General features: G+C 45.8%; 1 protein-coding gene across 8 annotated transcripts in view; it reads right to left on the bottom strand.

The window, feature by feature from the left end:
- The window catches only part of INVS (inversin), a 1,037,426-nt gene that overhangs the window by 979,910 nt on the left and 39,943 nt on the right, over window positions 1-17,573 (bottom strand). For 4 of the 8 annotated variants that reach the window (XM_029589897.1, XM_029589894.1, XM_029589900.1 and 1 more), the window contains one exon: window positions 5,717-5,808. The exons of 1 other annotated variant lie outside the window; for it this stretch is intronic. The gene's annotated coding sequence lies outside the window, so the exon portion shown is untranslated. Of the gene's footprint in view, window positions 1-5,716; window positions 5,809-15,508; window positions 15,682-15,787; window positions 15,816-16,105; window positions 16,149-16,249; window positions 16,315-17,573 lie in introns of all 8 variants that reach the window. 3 more of the 8 variants (XM_029589895.1, XM_029589896.1, XM_029589898.1) reach the window with 3 other exon arrangements.

Genomic DNA, 17,573 nt, shown 5'->3' with positions numbered 1-17,573 from the left:
CCCCGCTTATGGTGTGTGGCCTACGGGCCTTCTGTGTGTATGTGTGTGGCCTATGGGCCTTCTGACCTGCCTTGCCCCGCTTATGGTGTGTGGCCTACGGGCCTTCTGTGTGTATGTGTGTGGCCTACGGGCCTTCTGACCTGCCTTGCCCCGCTTATGGTGTGTGGCCTACGGGCCTTCTGTGTGTGTGTGGCCTACGGGCCTTCTGACCTGCCTTGCCCTGCTTACTGTGCCCTGACCCAGCCTGGACCCAGACACTGCTGACTGCCGCCTGCCCTGACCCAGCCTGGACCCAGACACTGCTGACTGCCGCCTGCCCTGACCCAGCCTGTACTTAGACACTGCTACTTGCCGCCTGCCCTGACCCAGCCTGAACCCAGACTCTGATACTTGCTGCCTGCCCTGACCCAGCCTGGAACCTGACACTGTTTCTAGCTTCCTGTCTCTCTCCACCTGGAGCCACCCTGCTGGGTGGTGTTCACGACTCCTGACCGGAGCCCAAGCGTAACACCTGCCCTTGAAGGGTAGAGCTCCCAGGCTAGCCTTGGAGGAAGCGTCCGCCGACCAATTCCGAAGCCACAGGAGGCGCCTGGCGGACCACCGCCGATGCCATGGTCCTCGCCAGGACACGCAGCAAATCGTGTAAAGTGTCCGCTCTGTAAGCAATGACCGCCTCCAGCCGGTCAGCCTGGGCCGCCTCATCCGGTGGCAACTGCTGGGAGGTGAGGAGCTGTTGGACCCATCTAAGACCGGCCCTCTGGGTAAGGGAACCGCAGATGGCCGCTCGGACCCCCAGTGCCGAGACCTCATAAATCTTCTTGAGGGCGACTTCCAACTTCCTGTCCTGAATATCACGGAGGGCAGTGCCCCCCGTGACCGGAATCGTGGTCCTTTTTGTGACGGCGGAGACCGCAGAGTCCACCTTGGGAACCTTCAGAAGATCCAGAAAATCGCTCGGGAGGGGATAGAGTTTATCCATGGCCCTGCCAACCCGAAGGGACGCCTCCGGGTTATCCCACTCCCTCACGAGGAGCTGTAGGAACGAATCATGAATCGGAAACGTTCTCGCCAGGGGACGTAAACCCGCTAAGACAGGGTCTCCCTTAGAAGTAGCGGAGGCCACAGAAGGCGCTGGAGGCCCCGGGGGCTCGACCGGGGGGGTCAAGGTCTAATTCTTGAAGCACGTGGGGAATGAGATCCGCCAATTCCTCCTTGCGGAAGATCCGCAGAACCCGTGGGTCGTCGCATTCCAGGTGCGCTGCTAGAAGTGTCTCGTCGTCCGCCAGCGACGCCGGGTCGCCCCCCCGGGCCGGCAGGTGGCTGCGGGCGTGCTCGGGGGAGCCCTGGGGGTGCCTCCCCCGGCTCCCAATCCCGCAACCGACACACCTGCGACCTTTGGAACCTTAGCGGGGGAGGGCGCGGGGACCGAGCCCCCCTGGGGATTCAGGCTCTGCAGGTACGCCTGGTGCATGATCACCACAAAATCCGCCGAGAAACCGGGCGGCCCCGCTGGTGGGGTGGGAAGGGGGTCCCTGGAGAGCCCGGAGGTGGAGGGAAGAGGTCCCGGATCCAGGTTCGGGGGCGCCAGTGGCAAAAAATCCTCCGTGGTTTCCTCGGCGTCAGAAGTTTCCAATTCCAAGATGGCCGCCGCTCCCGCCAAAGACGAGGGCGGGGCCAACCCTTGAGGCCCGCGGCGCTCGGAGCGCGGCGGAGAAGCAGTTGAGGGAGCGGCGCTAGTCTCCCCCCCGGGGAGGCACCTGCCGCAGAGACCGTCCTTCGATGCGGCTTGTCCCGGGCCGCCACAGGCAGAGCAACGGACGCGCGGCATAGCGAGCCCAAGGCACCCGAGGCAGCCACGAGAAATCTCGCCGCGGGAGGAGCGGGCCGTCCGCACCCAAGCTCGATTCAAGCACAGCCCCAACAGCCCCGAGGGCGGCAGGGGAATGAGCCGTCCGTGCCGCCTGCGGTCCCGGGGAATGTGACGTCGCGGGACCGCGGGGAGAGGGTGAGAGACCGCGACTAGGGTGAGGGGAGAGGCTGGCCCCACCAGCATCCACCTCCAGAGAACACCAAACGGAAGCTGCAAGAAGAAAAAACAAAATCTTCCCCCAACACACTTACCCTGTACCCCTTCGAGGTAGTAAGAAAGCAGGAGAGAGGGAAAGAAGAGGCAGTCCAGATGGCAAGTATTAAGGTGAAGCCAGCAGAGCTGGCCCGCCACAGAAAGGAACGAAACTGAATCCTTTACTAATTTTTTTTTTTTTTTTTTGCTAATAGCTTGATCCACCAGAAAAAAGATAGAATAATGAAAAAGAGTGACAAGCCACTAAGAACAATAGGTTCCCCTCCTCACATCTGCTGGAGTCAGAGAGATACTGAGGATACAGGAGGGGCGCACCGGCTTATATGCCAGCACCCTCCAAAGTTTGCTCTGACTCCATCTGCTGGACGGGGGACATAACCCACTGTCTGGACTGATCCTAGTACGTACAGGGAAATATATATTTATTTCAACAGTTATGTAATCTCTTCTTAATGTTATGTACTTTCTCTTATCATGCTATACAATCTAATCGTTCCATGTAATTTCTCTCTCATTATTATATGTTCAGTGTAAACCGATACAATGTGCAAACTGTTATCGGTATATAAAAACCTTTAAATAAATAAATAATAAATTAAATAGCGATCTAAAATTGTATGCACGGATCTGGGCCTTGAGATTGGGAGCGGTCATCCCAAGTTTGATCTCACCATATCAAGCAGGGTTTGTAAAGGGCAGGAACACACATTATAAAGCTTATTTTGGCGACCAAAACCTCTCTCAGGGGTCCGTCTGAACAACTGGTAGTGGGGTTTGACTCCGAAAAAGCTTTCAATAGAGTGTCCTGGGACTATGTGTGTTAAAACGGTTTGGTTTTACAGATTCCATAATTACAGCCATATCCATACTATACAAACACTCTGAATCTTCATGTTAGCAAATGATGATATCTCTGAGGCAATACAAATTAAGCGAGGAGTCAGACAAGGTTGTCTGTTGTCCCCAATTTTATATATATTGTCCTTAGACCTCTTCTACGAAAACTGGCTGAGTCTCCAATAATCCAGGGATTCTCGTATAAACAATGTTGTTTTTCTGTGGCAGCTTTTGCTGATGATATATTGATGTTTCTGTGAGACCCAGTCCACTCTCTATCCATGGTTCTTCATTTACAACAGATCTTTGGTCACTTTGCTGGATTAAAAATAAATACAGACAAATCTGAGGCATCAGATATTACGGGATTGCTACAAGGCTCTTGGCGTGGGCAGTTTCCCTTGAAATGGGTATCGGCCACATCTTCAAGCGTGGCGTGGTCTACCTCTCTCCTTGTCAGGGAAAGTTCTCTTATTAAAAATGATGGAAACATGAAAGTTGCTTTATGTCTTTAATATGTTACCTATATGGTTACGGAAAGCTGATATTCTAGAGATACATAAAGGCATAAAACAATACCTATTTGGGGGGGGGGGGGGGGTGGTAGAGATCACACATCCCTTTAACTATGCTAATGAGGTAAAAAACAGAGGGTGGACTGAATTGACCAAATTTGGGTATGTATAATCAGGCTAGTTTGCTACGCCATATTAGAGACTGGATTCTGGATACCGAAATATGTTCCCATTTAGCTTATTATAAGCAGTGGCTAGACCCGTTTGCACCAGGAGCGATCCTACATGCAGAGCCAAGATACCTACCACATCATATCCTGGACAGTGCAATAATTTGTCCATTTAGACTGGCATGGCAGTGCCTATGTAAATATCTTCAAGTGAATTCTACATCTACTGCTTGCTTGCCAATATGGGGATCTCAAATGTTTTCTCCAGGAATGGAACAACATCTCTATCATCGTTGGAGGGCACATGGCTTACAGTTCCTATCACAATTTCTTACTCAGGAAACTTACCCAGGGAATGTACTGAGTTTTCAAGATCTCAAGGAGCACTATTGTTTAGATACTAAAGATTTTTATGGTTATTTACAAGTTTGCCATTATGTATACAAGGAATCAAAAAAGAATATGTTGTTTTATCATTTTCATGAAATCTATAAAGTTTTGCAGGGTCCAGAGGGCAAACGTCAAAAGTGTTCCCAGTACTATAAAGTGTTAATGGGTTTGCAGCCATCTACAGAGCTGGACTTATTGATAATCCGATGGAATAAATCACTTAAGACAAAGCTAAGAAAAGCAGACATGGTTTCCTGTTTTAAGTGGATTCCAAGTGCTGTGGAAAACATGCCACTGAGAGATAAGCAATTCAAATTTTTCCACCAAGCATACTATGAACAGCAGCGGGCTTATTATATGGGAGCAGTCTCAGAAAAATCACTGCGCTCATTTGGTACCAGATTTCTTTCATTGTTTTGGTCATGCCCCACGCTTCAATCCTTCTGGCGATACTTGCAGAATCTGGTACAATCTATATGGTGCAAAAATATCAGTTTAACTCCAGAAATTTGTTTATTTGAACTGCCGGAATTGTTGCCTTCCGACATTACAGATCATCAAATACAATTTGGGAAAATGCTACTTATCGAAAATCCACCATATTGATACAATGGACCCAACCGAAACCACCATTACAAGAAACTTGGAAATCACAAATTTTCAAATAGTTAAATATGGAATATTTTACTGCCAAAAAGGGGACTGAAAAGATTCTGACAAATGAAGTTTATTTGGCAAGACTATATCTCCATTCTACCACAAGAAATGACAGTTTTTACAATTTCCTGTTTAATACTGGATACTCAATATGACAGTAATAATGAATGACTGGATTCTGAGATTAGAATCCCTTTGGTTTTTGTTACAGACATCTAATCTATGGTTAGTAAGCCAAGCAAATCTCAGGGGTCCCTAGTTAAACATTTATTGAATTTTCTTGATTCCCCTCCCCACATAGTAAACCATTCGCTAACAGTATCAAGAATGCAACCTGGTAATCAGGCCGTGAGGCCTGGCTGGAGGTGGAAGGCCCGGCGACTGCCGCTGCGGGACGGGGAGGCCTGGCTGTGCTCACTGCTGCTGCAGGGGAGGATGACCTGGGACCTGTGGAGGAGTTGGTGAGGTGAGCAGGTCCGGGTGTGAGTCGAGCGTGGACGGGACATGCAACACCTCCAAAGTCTGTCCATACCAGTCCGTCATGCTGCATGGTCCCATATATTAATACATCCCCTCGACATGTGAGGTGGGCAGTGGGATATATTGAGGCCATAGTGACATGTGAAGGTCCAGGGAAAAAAAAAATGGAAAAATTCAGATAAAAATGTTTTTCACCCTAACAGCCAGAAGTAAAACGCTCCTAAATTATCATTTTGTGTATTTTATTATTATTTTCCATGACTAAGCATTGCTATAAGAAAGATGGGCAGGATGGAAAGGTGCAAATTAAACCATTGGTCCCTGGATGCTGGAGATGCACAGTAGACCCCACTGGTGTTTGGGAGTGTGTTTCAGAATATGCATGAATATGTGATGACAGTTGTGTGTTAGTGGGTATGTATATGTACGTATTAGAGAAGCTTTGGTTGTGATAAAGAGCAAAATTGTGCCTGGGAGAATCTGAGTTTACGAGGATAGTTGAAAGATTAACATTTAACAAAACAACGTGTATGGAAGCGGTGTGCTTAGAACCCAGGTCTTCAAACTCAAGGAAAATTACATACCCCTCTCCAGTCTTTGGTGGGGTGACCAGTTAGGCTCCATGGAAAAATTGGTCACCCTACTGAGCAATCTGACTTGACATCAGAGACCATAGCTATATTGACGTAAAGAAAAAAAAAACATGCTCAAAATTATGGCTTTCATGTTTATATTATCACTAATTAAACCAAGAGATTATTTGTCATTTTCCATTAGCAGCATTTAAAATAAAGTGAGAACAGGAACCACTAAAGTGCAGCAAGTTTGGCTATAGCTAAAGGGCATTATTTATTTTCCTGTTTGCCAAAATGGAACCAACAAGAGAAAAAAAAAAAAACTATACAAATTTCATGTAAAGAACCCTAAATAACTGTCACAATGAAAAGCAATAGAAAAAATTGAATTTAATGAGCTGTTTCCTTTTGACTAACCTAATTTTATAAATAGCATAATTTTATTTCCATCTAGGATTCACTGTAGTTTAGAAAGAATGCACATTTAAAGTCTAACTTATTTTGCATCTTTTCTGGGGTTAAACACAAGCAAAATCTCAATCCAAATAAAAAAAATTAAAGAGAATATTGTTAAAAATAGCTAACAAAAATGCAGGACATACGTTAGGGCATTCACGCCAGTAGGCAACCTACAATTTTGGAAAGGAGTTAAGTTCCGCCTGCTTTGGAAAGAAGGAAAAAATGCAGTCTATTTCTAGAAAGTAGCAGATGAATAACATTCTTAATATCATGCTGCTATATCCATGCAGTCACACTGGTGTCTCTCTACTGGAGTTAAGATGTTGGAATGGAACCCAGCAGTGGCAAAGAAAAAGCAGGAACAATGAATGAAAATGTGAAATAAACTGAGTGAACAGAACCTGCAGTGTATCAAAACACACTAGCTACTATAAGGAAGAAAATAGGAAACATGCTGTACCAGCTTAATTCCCCAAATATCAACCTGGCTGCTTCTTGGCTCTATTGCTTTCTCTTTTAGGATCTATTTCTAGGACTCCGTTTTGACATAATATAGTTTATTTCTCATGGTTTAATTCTTTGTTGATATAAGAGATTTGCAACTTTTATTGTGGACATGGTCTGTGTTTTAAAAAAAACCAAACACTTTCCCACAGTTTGCTTGCCTGTTATTCATGTTATATTCCCACTTTATATGAATAATGTGCATGTGATGTTTGCATGAGATCCAAAATGAAACTGAGAGGAGATATGATAGAGGTCTATAAAATAATGAGTGGGGTGGAACAAGTAAATGTTAGAGTACAAAGACTAGGGGATACACAATGAAGTTACTAGATGATACATTTACAACTAATATGAGAAAATATTATTTTTTACTCATTGCATAATTAAGCTCTGGAATTCATTGGCAGAAGATGTGTAGCTGCATTTAGAAAAGGTCTGGAAAGTTCCAGGAGAAAAAGTCTATAAACCATTATTAAAGTGGAACTGCAGAAATATACTTCTTATTCCTGGGAAGCATGGAAACTAACTACTCCTAGGGATCCTCCTTGTGATGAATGTTCCCTTTAAGGATTGGATTGCTGAGTGTAAAAATATTTGTTTACATTACCCAGTGAGCACTACTTTCTTTGATGCAAAATGTCTATCAATTTTATCAATTTTAAACTCACAAGAGCCCAGTCCTTAAAGGGAACATTGGCTAAATCCATAACTTAAAATAATCACCTAATCTACTAATGGAGAAATTACTTACCTGATAATTTCGTTTTCCTTTGTGTAGACAGATGGATTCAGGACCAGTGGGTCATGTGTTCCTCTGCTAGCAGATGGGAGACTAAGTCAGATTTCAAAGCTGACGTCACCCAAGATATACCCGTGCAGTGACCTCAGCTCTTCAGTATTCTCTTTGAAAAGCTATTATGGACATATATATTGGATAACTTGATTAAAATTTGGATACAACTTGATTAAACCCTTGGTTAACGAACAAACTTGATTAAAACTGATTAACAACTGGAGACCGCCAGTGTACTCAACCAATATAAGCGAAGAAACCAGCCATACTGTGGATGCCCTGAACTAGGGGTAGGGCAACGACTTACCTGTATATGGAATCGAGGTTCACCTCATGGGCGATTCTTTGGCACTTCTCATGGGCAGCAGTGGGCGGGATGCTGAGTCCATGTGTCTACACTAAGGAAAACAAATTATCAGGTAAGTAATTTCTCCATTTCCTAGCATGTAGCCAGATGGACTCAGGACCAGTGGGATGTAAAAAAACCTACTCCCGGATGGGGCGAGAGGCTGCCCGTAGTCCAGTTAGCATAGCCCTTGCAAAGGCTGCGTCCTCGCGAGCATGGATGTCCAGGTGGTAGAACCTGGAGAAGGTGTGTAGGGAAGACCACGTCGCTGCTCGACAGATGTCAGCGGGCAACAGTAGTTTGGCTTCTGCCCAGGATATTGCTTGGGCCCTAGTAGAATGAGCCTTGACCTGAAGGGGTAAAGGCTTTCCTGCCTCTACGTAAGCTGCCTTGATTACTTCTTTGATCCAGCGAGCTATAGTAGCTCACAAAGCCACTTCTCCCTGTTTCTTCCCGCTGTGAAGAACAAACAAGCGATCTGTCTTGCGCACCGGTTCTGAGTGTTCTAGGTACCGCACTAGGAGTCTGCCGACGTTTAGATGGCGAGGAATGTGGGAGTCTTCCATGTCCTTGTGTCCCTCCGGTGATGGCAAGGAGATGGATTGATTCAAGTGAAACTCCGAGACCACCTTTGGCAAGAAGGAGGGGATCGTGCGAAGCTGTACTGTTCCTGGAGTAAATTGAAGGAACGGTTCCCAACCGGATAGTGAATGTAGTTCCAGATGCGACGGGCAGAACATATTGCCACCAAGAACACCATCTTTAGGGTTAATAGACGTAGTGGCAGACTGTGCATCGGCCTGAAGGAAGGTGCTGCTAGGAAGCCCAATACCAGATTGAGGTTCCATAGGGGAACCGGCCACTTTAAAGGGCGGTTGGAGTTGTTTAAACCCTTTTAGGAAACGGGCCAAATCCGGACTTGCTGACAGACTGTTTCCGTTTACCTTGGCCCTGAAGCAGGATACGGCTGCTACCTGAATCGAGAGAGTTGAGGGACAATCCTTTCTTCAGGCTGTCCTGTAAACATTCCAGAATCATGGGGACCTTGGCCGTTCGCAGGGGCACCCCGCAGTCCTCGCACCAGGCCTTAAATATTCTCCAGATCTGTATACATACCAGGGACGTTGAGAATTTCCACATGCAGAGCAAGGTGGCGATCACGGCCGTTGAGCAACCGTGTTTCTTCAGGTGAGTCCTCTCAAGGGCCAGACCGTAAGAGAGAATCGAGCCGGATCTTTGTGGAGGATCGGGTCTTGCTGGAGAAGGTCCTTGAGTGGGGGGAGGCACAGAGGGCTCCCTACAAGGAGCCTTCAAATGTCTGTGTACCACGGGCGTCTGGGCCAATCCAGGGTCCTAGGAGGACCAGACCTCTGTGGTGTTCTTTCTTGCGTACAGTAAGTCCTCCTCTGGCCAGGTCTGGACGAGGGTGTCGATCCCTTGGGAGTGCTGATCTCATCTGTGACTAAAGAACCGGGGGACTTTGACATTGTGAGATGTGGCCAGTAGGTCCATAGCCGGGAGGCCCCAGCGACGTACTATAATGCTGGAAGCCTTTGGTCGACCCCGGATCTAGGCTTTCCCTGCTGAGGAAGTCTGCTGTGACGTTGTCTTTTCCTGCGATGTGGAAGGCAGAGATTCCTTGTAGGTTTATCTCTGCCCATTCCATAAGGGGGTCTATTTCCAGAGACACCTGATGGCTCTTGGTTTCTCCCCGACGGCTGATGTAATCAACCATTGTTGCATTGTCCAACATCACCCGAATCGCTTGCCCCTGGAGCCTGTTGCTGAACTGCAGGCATGCTAGTCTGACCACGCGAGCTTCCAGGTGGTTTATGTTCCAGTTCTCCTCTTTCTTGGTCCATTGTCCCTGGGCTGTCAGCTCCCGACAGTGAACTCCCCACCCTTAGGGGCTCATGTCTGTCTGAGGACGATCCACCTCGGTGGGGATAGGATTACGCCCTTGCTTGGGTGGACTTCCTGTAGCCACCACTGGAGCCAAGAGCATACCTCCGTTGGTAGATGGAGGCGAATTGAGCAATCTTGGGACAATAGGTTCCAGCGTGACAGTAAGGAGCATTGGAGAGGCCGCATGTGAGCCCTCGCTCACGGTACTACTTCCAGTGTTGATGCCATGAGACTGAGAATATGAATATAGTCCCTTACCTTGGGGTGCGTTGTGGTCATCAACCGGTGTACGTGATCCATCAGTTTCCTCCTCCTCAGGGGAAGGAGGAAGACCTTGTTCTGCTTGGTGTTGAATCAGGCCCCAGGTACTCTAAGGATTGGGAGGGCTTGAGACTGCTCTTGTTCATGATCATGACCCAACTGAGCTCCTTTAGGAGGGACCTGATCCTGCTGGTCACCTGGAGGCTCTCCTCCAATGACTTCGCCCGGATCATCCAGTCATCCAAGTAGGTATGTTCCAGGATCCCTTCTTTCTCCAGTGCTGCCGCTACGACCCCCATAATTTTGGAGAGTGTTCTGGGGCTGGTTGTCAGGCCGAAGGGTAGCGCCATGAACTGGTAATGGCGGCCCAGTACCGCAAAGCTTGGAAAGCGCTGGTGGTCTTGATGGACTGGAATGTGAAGGTAGGCTTCGGAGAGGTCTAGGGGGAGGTTAAGAACTCTCCTGGTTGCACAGCCATTATTATGGAGCTTAGAGTTACTTTGCGGCAGTGCATTATCCACAGATAATGGTTGATGCTCTTGAGATCCAGGATGGGCCAGAATGAGCCCTCTTTCTTGGGCACGATAAAATAGATGGAATAACGCCCCATATTTACTTGGTGTGTAGGTACCGGAGTTATAGCCCTCAGACTGAAGAACCTTATCAGTGTGGATTCTACTGCCAGTTTCTTGAGGTGGGAGTGGCAAGGTGATATCATGAACTTGTCCCGAGAGATGCTGCGGAATTCCAGAGCATAGCCTTCTCGCATGATATCTAGTACCCATTTGTCCAACGTAATCTTGACCCACCGCTGGTAGAAGAGGGAGAGTCGACCCCCTATCTCCTCTTCCCGTGGATGGGTCTACCCAGCTTCATTGGGAAGCTCAGGTCGATCCTGAACCTGGACCTGCTCCTCCTTTGGGTTGCCAGGTCCGAAAGGACTGAGACCTCCCCTAGGGTTGAGGTGACTGGAACGATGGGTTTCTGTAGGGCCGAAAGCGTTGGGAGCCTCTGCCCTGACCCCTCATGGGAGAGGGGCCCTGAGACCTCTTTTTTTGTGTCTTCCAGTAAGCGAGGCACTGGAGACTTGCCCCACTTACTGACTAGCTTTTCCAACTCACTTCCAAATAGGAGAGATCCCTTAAAGGGCATCTTTATGAGGTTCGCCTTAGAGGTTGCGTCCGCTGACCAGTTCCACAACCATAGCTGTCTTCTGGCCACCACCACCACTGAGGCCACTCCTCTGGCCGAGGTACGCACTAGGTCCGAGCTTGCATCTGCCAGGAAGGATGCAGCGGGTTCAATAGCCTCTCCGGCATACGCCCCAGAGCTATCTGCCTCTCTTGAGAGGAGCAAGCAGGAACGAGCCACCAGGGCACAGCAGGGAGCGATCTGCAGTGTCATTGCTGTCATGTCGAAAGCCTGCTTAAGGATGGATTCTAACCCGCCTGTCGTGAGCATCCTTCAAGGCCTCCCCTCCCTCGACAGGGATGGTTGTTTGCTTTGAGATGGCACAGAACATGGAATCCACTTTCGGGAAACACAGGCACTTCCTGACCACTGGGTCCAGAGGATACAAGGCTTCCAAGACCCGTCCTCCTCTAAAGCTCACCTCCGGGGCGTCCCATTCCAGGCCAATCAGCTCCTGGATGGATTCTAGCATTGGGAAATAGCAAGAGGCCTTATGAAGGGACACCAGGATAGGGTTCTTCTTTGGTTCTGCCCACAGTCTTCAGGGTCTGGAAATCTAGGGCCAGAAATTCATCTCTGTCGAAGAAACGAAGCATGGCTCTGTATGGTTCCAGGCCTGGAGAGATTTCCCTGTCCTCCAGTGAGTCCCCACTGTCATCTGTGGTGTCTGGGTCCCTGTCAGGGATACTATTGGAGAGGCATGGCATGTCTCGAGGCCCGTGAACAGGGCCAGGAGAGTGAGACCCCCCCAGCTGGGGTTCAACCCGGGCCAAGACAGGGGCTGACTGCACCTGAACAAAAGCTTGGAGGCTCTGAAAAAATTCCAAACAAGAAAAGACCGCCGGGTCCATATTTGTCCCAGGGGGAACCGGGGTAGGGGCTCATGAACATCCCTCTCCTGGGGAGGACACCATCCCGGAATTGCTCATGTCTGGGGAGCTGCCGGATAAGGTCACGGCCCACCCGTCCTCCGACTGGGATGGGCCGGGCTTGGAAACCTTTTGAGCATCTAGCCCTCCCTGGGCCTCCTCATAGTGCTTACACAGGCAGGAATCCAGGTCAGACTGTGCGGCTCTAATATGGCAGGCTGCGCAAAGGGAGTGTTGCCTGATCTTCTTTGTTGCCAGGGCCATAGCCTCTGTGGTTTCCGCATTTAACTGTTACGTCTATCGGGCGCGCACAGACTCACCTGAGCGAAGTTATACGCGCATCTATGCACACTGCTATGCACGTAGCTATGCACATATATACGCGCACGTTAGGCGCACAAGAGGTCAGCCTGCACCATGCATACTGACGGTAGAGGGGGAAGATGGCGGCGCAGCCAACCGCGCGCAAGATGGTGCCGCCGTGGAATGCCACGTGGATGACCCACCAAGCAGAGAACGGGGCCTAGCCTTTACCGTCGCGCTCGGCTTCTACACCCGCTGCCTTTCAGCTGCTTTAGCAGCTATGTCCACACCGGAGACCGGCTACTGGACCAAGGCACACCTCTGAGGGATCTCGGAAATCACCTCAGGAATTCTTGACTGAGGGAGGGACCCTTAGGTATCACTGCAGGAGAGCGGGGCTCAATCTTCCTTTAAGGTAAAAACTTTCTTTCTTTGGATTAGTGCTGCAATCCTGGTAACCCCGAGTTAGTGTGGGGATAGCGTCCACATCTGCTAAGGAGACGGAGAGATACTGAAGAGCTGAGGTCACTGCAGGGCCATATCTAGGGTGACTCAGCTTTGAAATCTGATTCAGTCTCCCATCTGCTAGCAGAGGAGTGCATAACCCACTGGCCCTGAGTCCATCTGGCTACACGTTAGGAAACAGCAATTATAATAAAATATGTGAATGAAAAAATATTTTCTGCAAGAACATTCAAAACTATTTACTGCATGCAAGTGAAATTAATAAAGAGCAAACTTCTGTTTAAAATAGAAATGAGGAAGAGAGGACCATTATGCCATAAAAGTCAGTGATAAGTATCATCATTTTCACAGCAAGAATTAAAGTTATACAAAAACTGGACCTTTAAAATACAGACAGAACTCTCTCCAAATACAAAATAGAAAGTCCATAAAATAGAATTGTGTCAACAAAAACTGTACTGGGAAGCCCAATTGTATCATGCAGGGCAACAATAGAAAAATATAATCATTCCTCACAAAACACCAAGCAATAAAATCATGAAATATAAAACTTCATTGATAATATTAAAACCATAATGATAAAAAAGAACAAAATGTCAAAACAGCAGAACATCCAATAATTTAAAGAACTTGAATAAATCTGTATTTCTCAAACACCAATTAAATATTTCAAAACATATGATAAAATCCAAAAATTTAAAAATGTTATATTTCCCAAAAATACAATAAAATATTTAAACACAGAAATATCAAATTACACCAAACAAAATTAATAAGGATTAAAAAAATCTCCTGCTCTCCATACTTGGGATCTTTTGATTTCCAGTCATCCTGAAATTGTCATGGAGTGGGGGAGGTAGAGCCGCACAAACTATCTTTTCGCTTTCACACACACACACACACACACACACACTAAAATGTGCATTCTCTCAAACTCCCTCTCTCATACAGTATATATCCATGCTCTCACACCCTCCATCTCACTTACATAGTGACAAACACACACACAATGCACACAGGCTCCTACATATACAAAGCCAGACTCTGTATGTAGTGCACACAGGCTGTCATACAGGCATGCACACATACACAGGCACACAAGCTTCCACACAAGATCTCACACAGACTAACTCCTGTGGCATATCTAAAGTATTTGGCACTCGGGAGAGATACTTCCTTTGGCTCCCCCATCCCTATATATAATTTTAAAATTTCCTAAACATCAATAAAATATTTTACACCGCAGAACATCAAACACCACCCAATAATTAAAACTAATAAGGATTTTAAAAAACCCTCCCTTTCCATATCTGTTATCCTGAGATTGTTGTAGACTGGGGGGCGCGCGTGCACACACACACATACATAAAACATGCAAAAACTGAACTGGAAATCGCAAAAAGCCAGACTCTGTATGTAGTGCAACAATGGAAAAGCAGAAACATTACATTCCTCAAAACAATACAGTCATGAAATATAAATCAATAAGAATTGTAAAACTATACTATTTAAAAATATGTATTTCAAAATAGCTGACAAATGGAATAACATCCAATAATTAAAAACTCCTGTACACATTTTTAAAAATTTCCTATCAATAAAATATTTTAAAACAGTAGACATATCAAATAACACCCGATTAATTAAATCAATAAGGAAATAAAAAAACAACATTCACTTTCCATACCTGGGAACTTATGACTCCCGGTCATCGTAAGATTGTTGTGAATTAGGGGAAGGGGAAGGGAGGTGCACAAATTTTCTCTTCTCTCATATGCACACACAAACACTCCCTCTTTCAAACTCCCACATGCTCTTCCTCTCTCAGGCAAATATGCTTAGACACACACACAAGCATTAGCTCCCTCTCTCAGGCACACATAATTACACACTCCGATGCTCCTTCTCTCTCAAGCACACATGCATATACACATACACGCACACATTCTCTCAGCACACATGCTTACACGCTCGCACACAGACTCCCTCTCTCTCAGCAGACATTTACACGCACACAGGCTCCCTCTCTCAGCACACGTTTACACACACACACACACACACACACATGCTACCTCTCTTTCAGCACGTATGATTACACACACATACACACACACATACACAATAGCAGTTCTCTCTAGCAGGCAGGCAGGGCATGATCCTCTGTGACCGCAGGGCCTCCATTAGTTGAGCTGCCAGGTAGGATGTGATCCCCTGGCAGCTGCGGGCCTGGTCCAATTGGGCCGACAGTTGGGATGGGATCCCTCAGTGACCACAGGCCTCTTCGCTGCTTTGGCCATGGTGGGATGAGCTCCAACATGGCCCCACTGGCCTCTTCTCTGTTTCGGCCACAGTGGGATAAGCTCCACCGTGGCCCTTCTGGTCTTTCTGCACAGGAGGTAAAAGCTGCGCGCAGCTGTGAAGCTTAGAGGGAACACTGCTTGTGACCTAGATTGGTCACTGTTTTGAAACAGAATACCGGGTTTGATGGACCTTTGGTCTGACCCAGTATGGTAAACTTATGTATTTATGTACTTATATAAATAGCACAGCAACACTCTGATTCAATTAAATTAACTATCGTGACTGTTTCTAAATAGGAACATTCAGAAATGTCAGTTTCTTAGAAATACCACTATGGATGTGTAAAAAATGCAAATCACACCAAATCCAAATGGGTTAAAGGTAAGGGATGTGTTACTAACTGTTCAATGGTCTGGTGATTCATATGAAGAAGTCAATAATCAGATATATTCAAATTGTATTAAAAAAATGTAATGAGTGACAAGTATTTGAATGTGTTGCAGTAGTTATCAAGACTCCTCTATTCCCCAAAACGGAACCGTGTTTCACCGTGGCTTCATCAGGAGAAATAATACTAAGGAGAAAAATAAATGTTTAAAAATGAAATAATGAAATATTTTTTAAAAAAACAACAAACTGAAAAAGGCTACAGCAAATGAAGAATTGCATAATGTACATACCATATTGCAATGAATAATTAGAAATTGTCTGCAAAAGATATATAAATAAGCAGGAGTATGAAGAAGATATTAACCAATGGTATTATAACAAAGTGAACTGGTGATCAAATAATACTTCAACAGGGATTCTTCTTAAACATATCTAGCGCTAGGGAGTAAAATAATAATAAAGGCACCTACCACTTATGTATTATGGTTACTACTACAGGTAGTTTATACAAAATATAAAGAAATCTGCAAGCTACAGGGAGGTAAAGTTAAGATGGAATAAAGTAAAACTGCTATGAAACAGCAGTAGAAAGAGCTGAAAGCACCTACCACTTCTGAAAAATGATCACTACTATCAATGATGTATGCAGATCTGCAAAGAGAAAGAGTCGGGTGAGCTATGGGGAGATTAAGTTAAAATGAAATAAAGTGAAACTATGTAGCCGCTATGAAAACAGCTAAAAGCAAACTGACCTGTGCAGACTTATGAAGAGGTTCTAATCGTGGCTGAAAGCATGAGTGTCAATTTGAGACAGAATCTGAAAACATAAAAAGGCTGCAAAGTTAGCTAAAACGTTGTATTGTGACCATGAAAAAATGAAAGAAAGAGAAACCAACCTGTTTGTTGGGAAATTTACAGTTGTGGCTTAAAAGTACTAATGTGTCAGAGGACCAACTAATATACTGGCAGGGTTCACAAAAGAGCGCAAAGATGCTGGCTGATCAATGACAGCTTGGGGACGGGGCAATGACATCAGAGAGAAAAGAGAATAGAGAAAAAAAAAAAGGAAGAAAAGGAAACATGGATGCAGTGCTAATAACAAGCAGACCATTCTATGTCCCTGTTTAAGCCTGCAGGTGTCACAGAATTAAACACAAAAATCCATTGCTGCTCCCATATTATGATTTTTTCCTTTCACAGCAAGTTTCTTTTCAAATTCTGTCTTTGCCTTCCTTATCACTGCTTTGCAACTAACTTGCCAATGCTTGCCTTATGCAATTTCCTGTTTTCTTCATTGGGATCCCTTTTCCATTATTTGAAATATGTTCTTTTGGCTAGAATAGCCTCCCTCACCTTTTAACCATGCCAGCAGTTGTTTAGTCTTCTTTTCTTTTTTTAATGTGGTTAATACATCTGGTCTGAGCTTGTAAGATGGTATTTTTAAACAACATCCATGCTTAATGTAAACTCTTCACCATTGTAGTTGCTCCTGTTTTTTTGAAACCTATTTTCCTCATTTTATCATTATCCTCCTTTTGAAAGATAAATGCTATTGCACTAAATTTCCTTAATGTTCTCCCTACAATTATCAAGTCAAATTTAAGTCAAATTGCATCATGTTATGATCATTATTGCCAAGCGACCCCCAACGCTGTTACCTCTCGAACCAAATCATATGTTCTACTAAGAATTAGAACTAAACTAGCTACCCTTCCTGTTGGTTCTTCTACTAGCTGCTCCATGAAGCAGTCATTTATTTCATCTAGAAACTTTACCTCTTTACATTATCCTTTTGTGACATTTACCTAGTCAATACTGGGATAAATGAAATCAACTATTATTACTGTGTTGCTAATTGTTGTGGCTCTGGTTCAGGAGAAGCATAGTTAAACACCACTTCCAGAGTGGCACAGGACGACAGAACGAGACTGGAGCACGGTTGAAGCTAAGCTTGGACAATCTGGTGCAGGTAAAATTGAACCAGAGCTTGGACTATAACAGCGTGCTGTTAGGATTCAAACTCAGGACCAGAATGCTGGTGAGACTGAAACATGCTTAGAAAGTAGTAGACTATGA

The sequence above is a fragment of the Rhinatrema bivittatum genome, chromosome 2, assembly GCF_901001135.1.
Source record: "Rhinatrema bivittatum chromosome 2, aRhiBiv1.1, whole genome shotgun sequence".
NCBI lineage: Eukaryota > Metazoa > Chordata > Amphibia > Gymnophiona > Rhinatrematidae > Rhinatrema > Rhinatrema bivittatum.
This window is presented reverse-complemented; position numbering and strand designations above follow the sequence as displayed.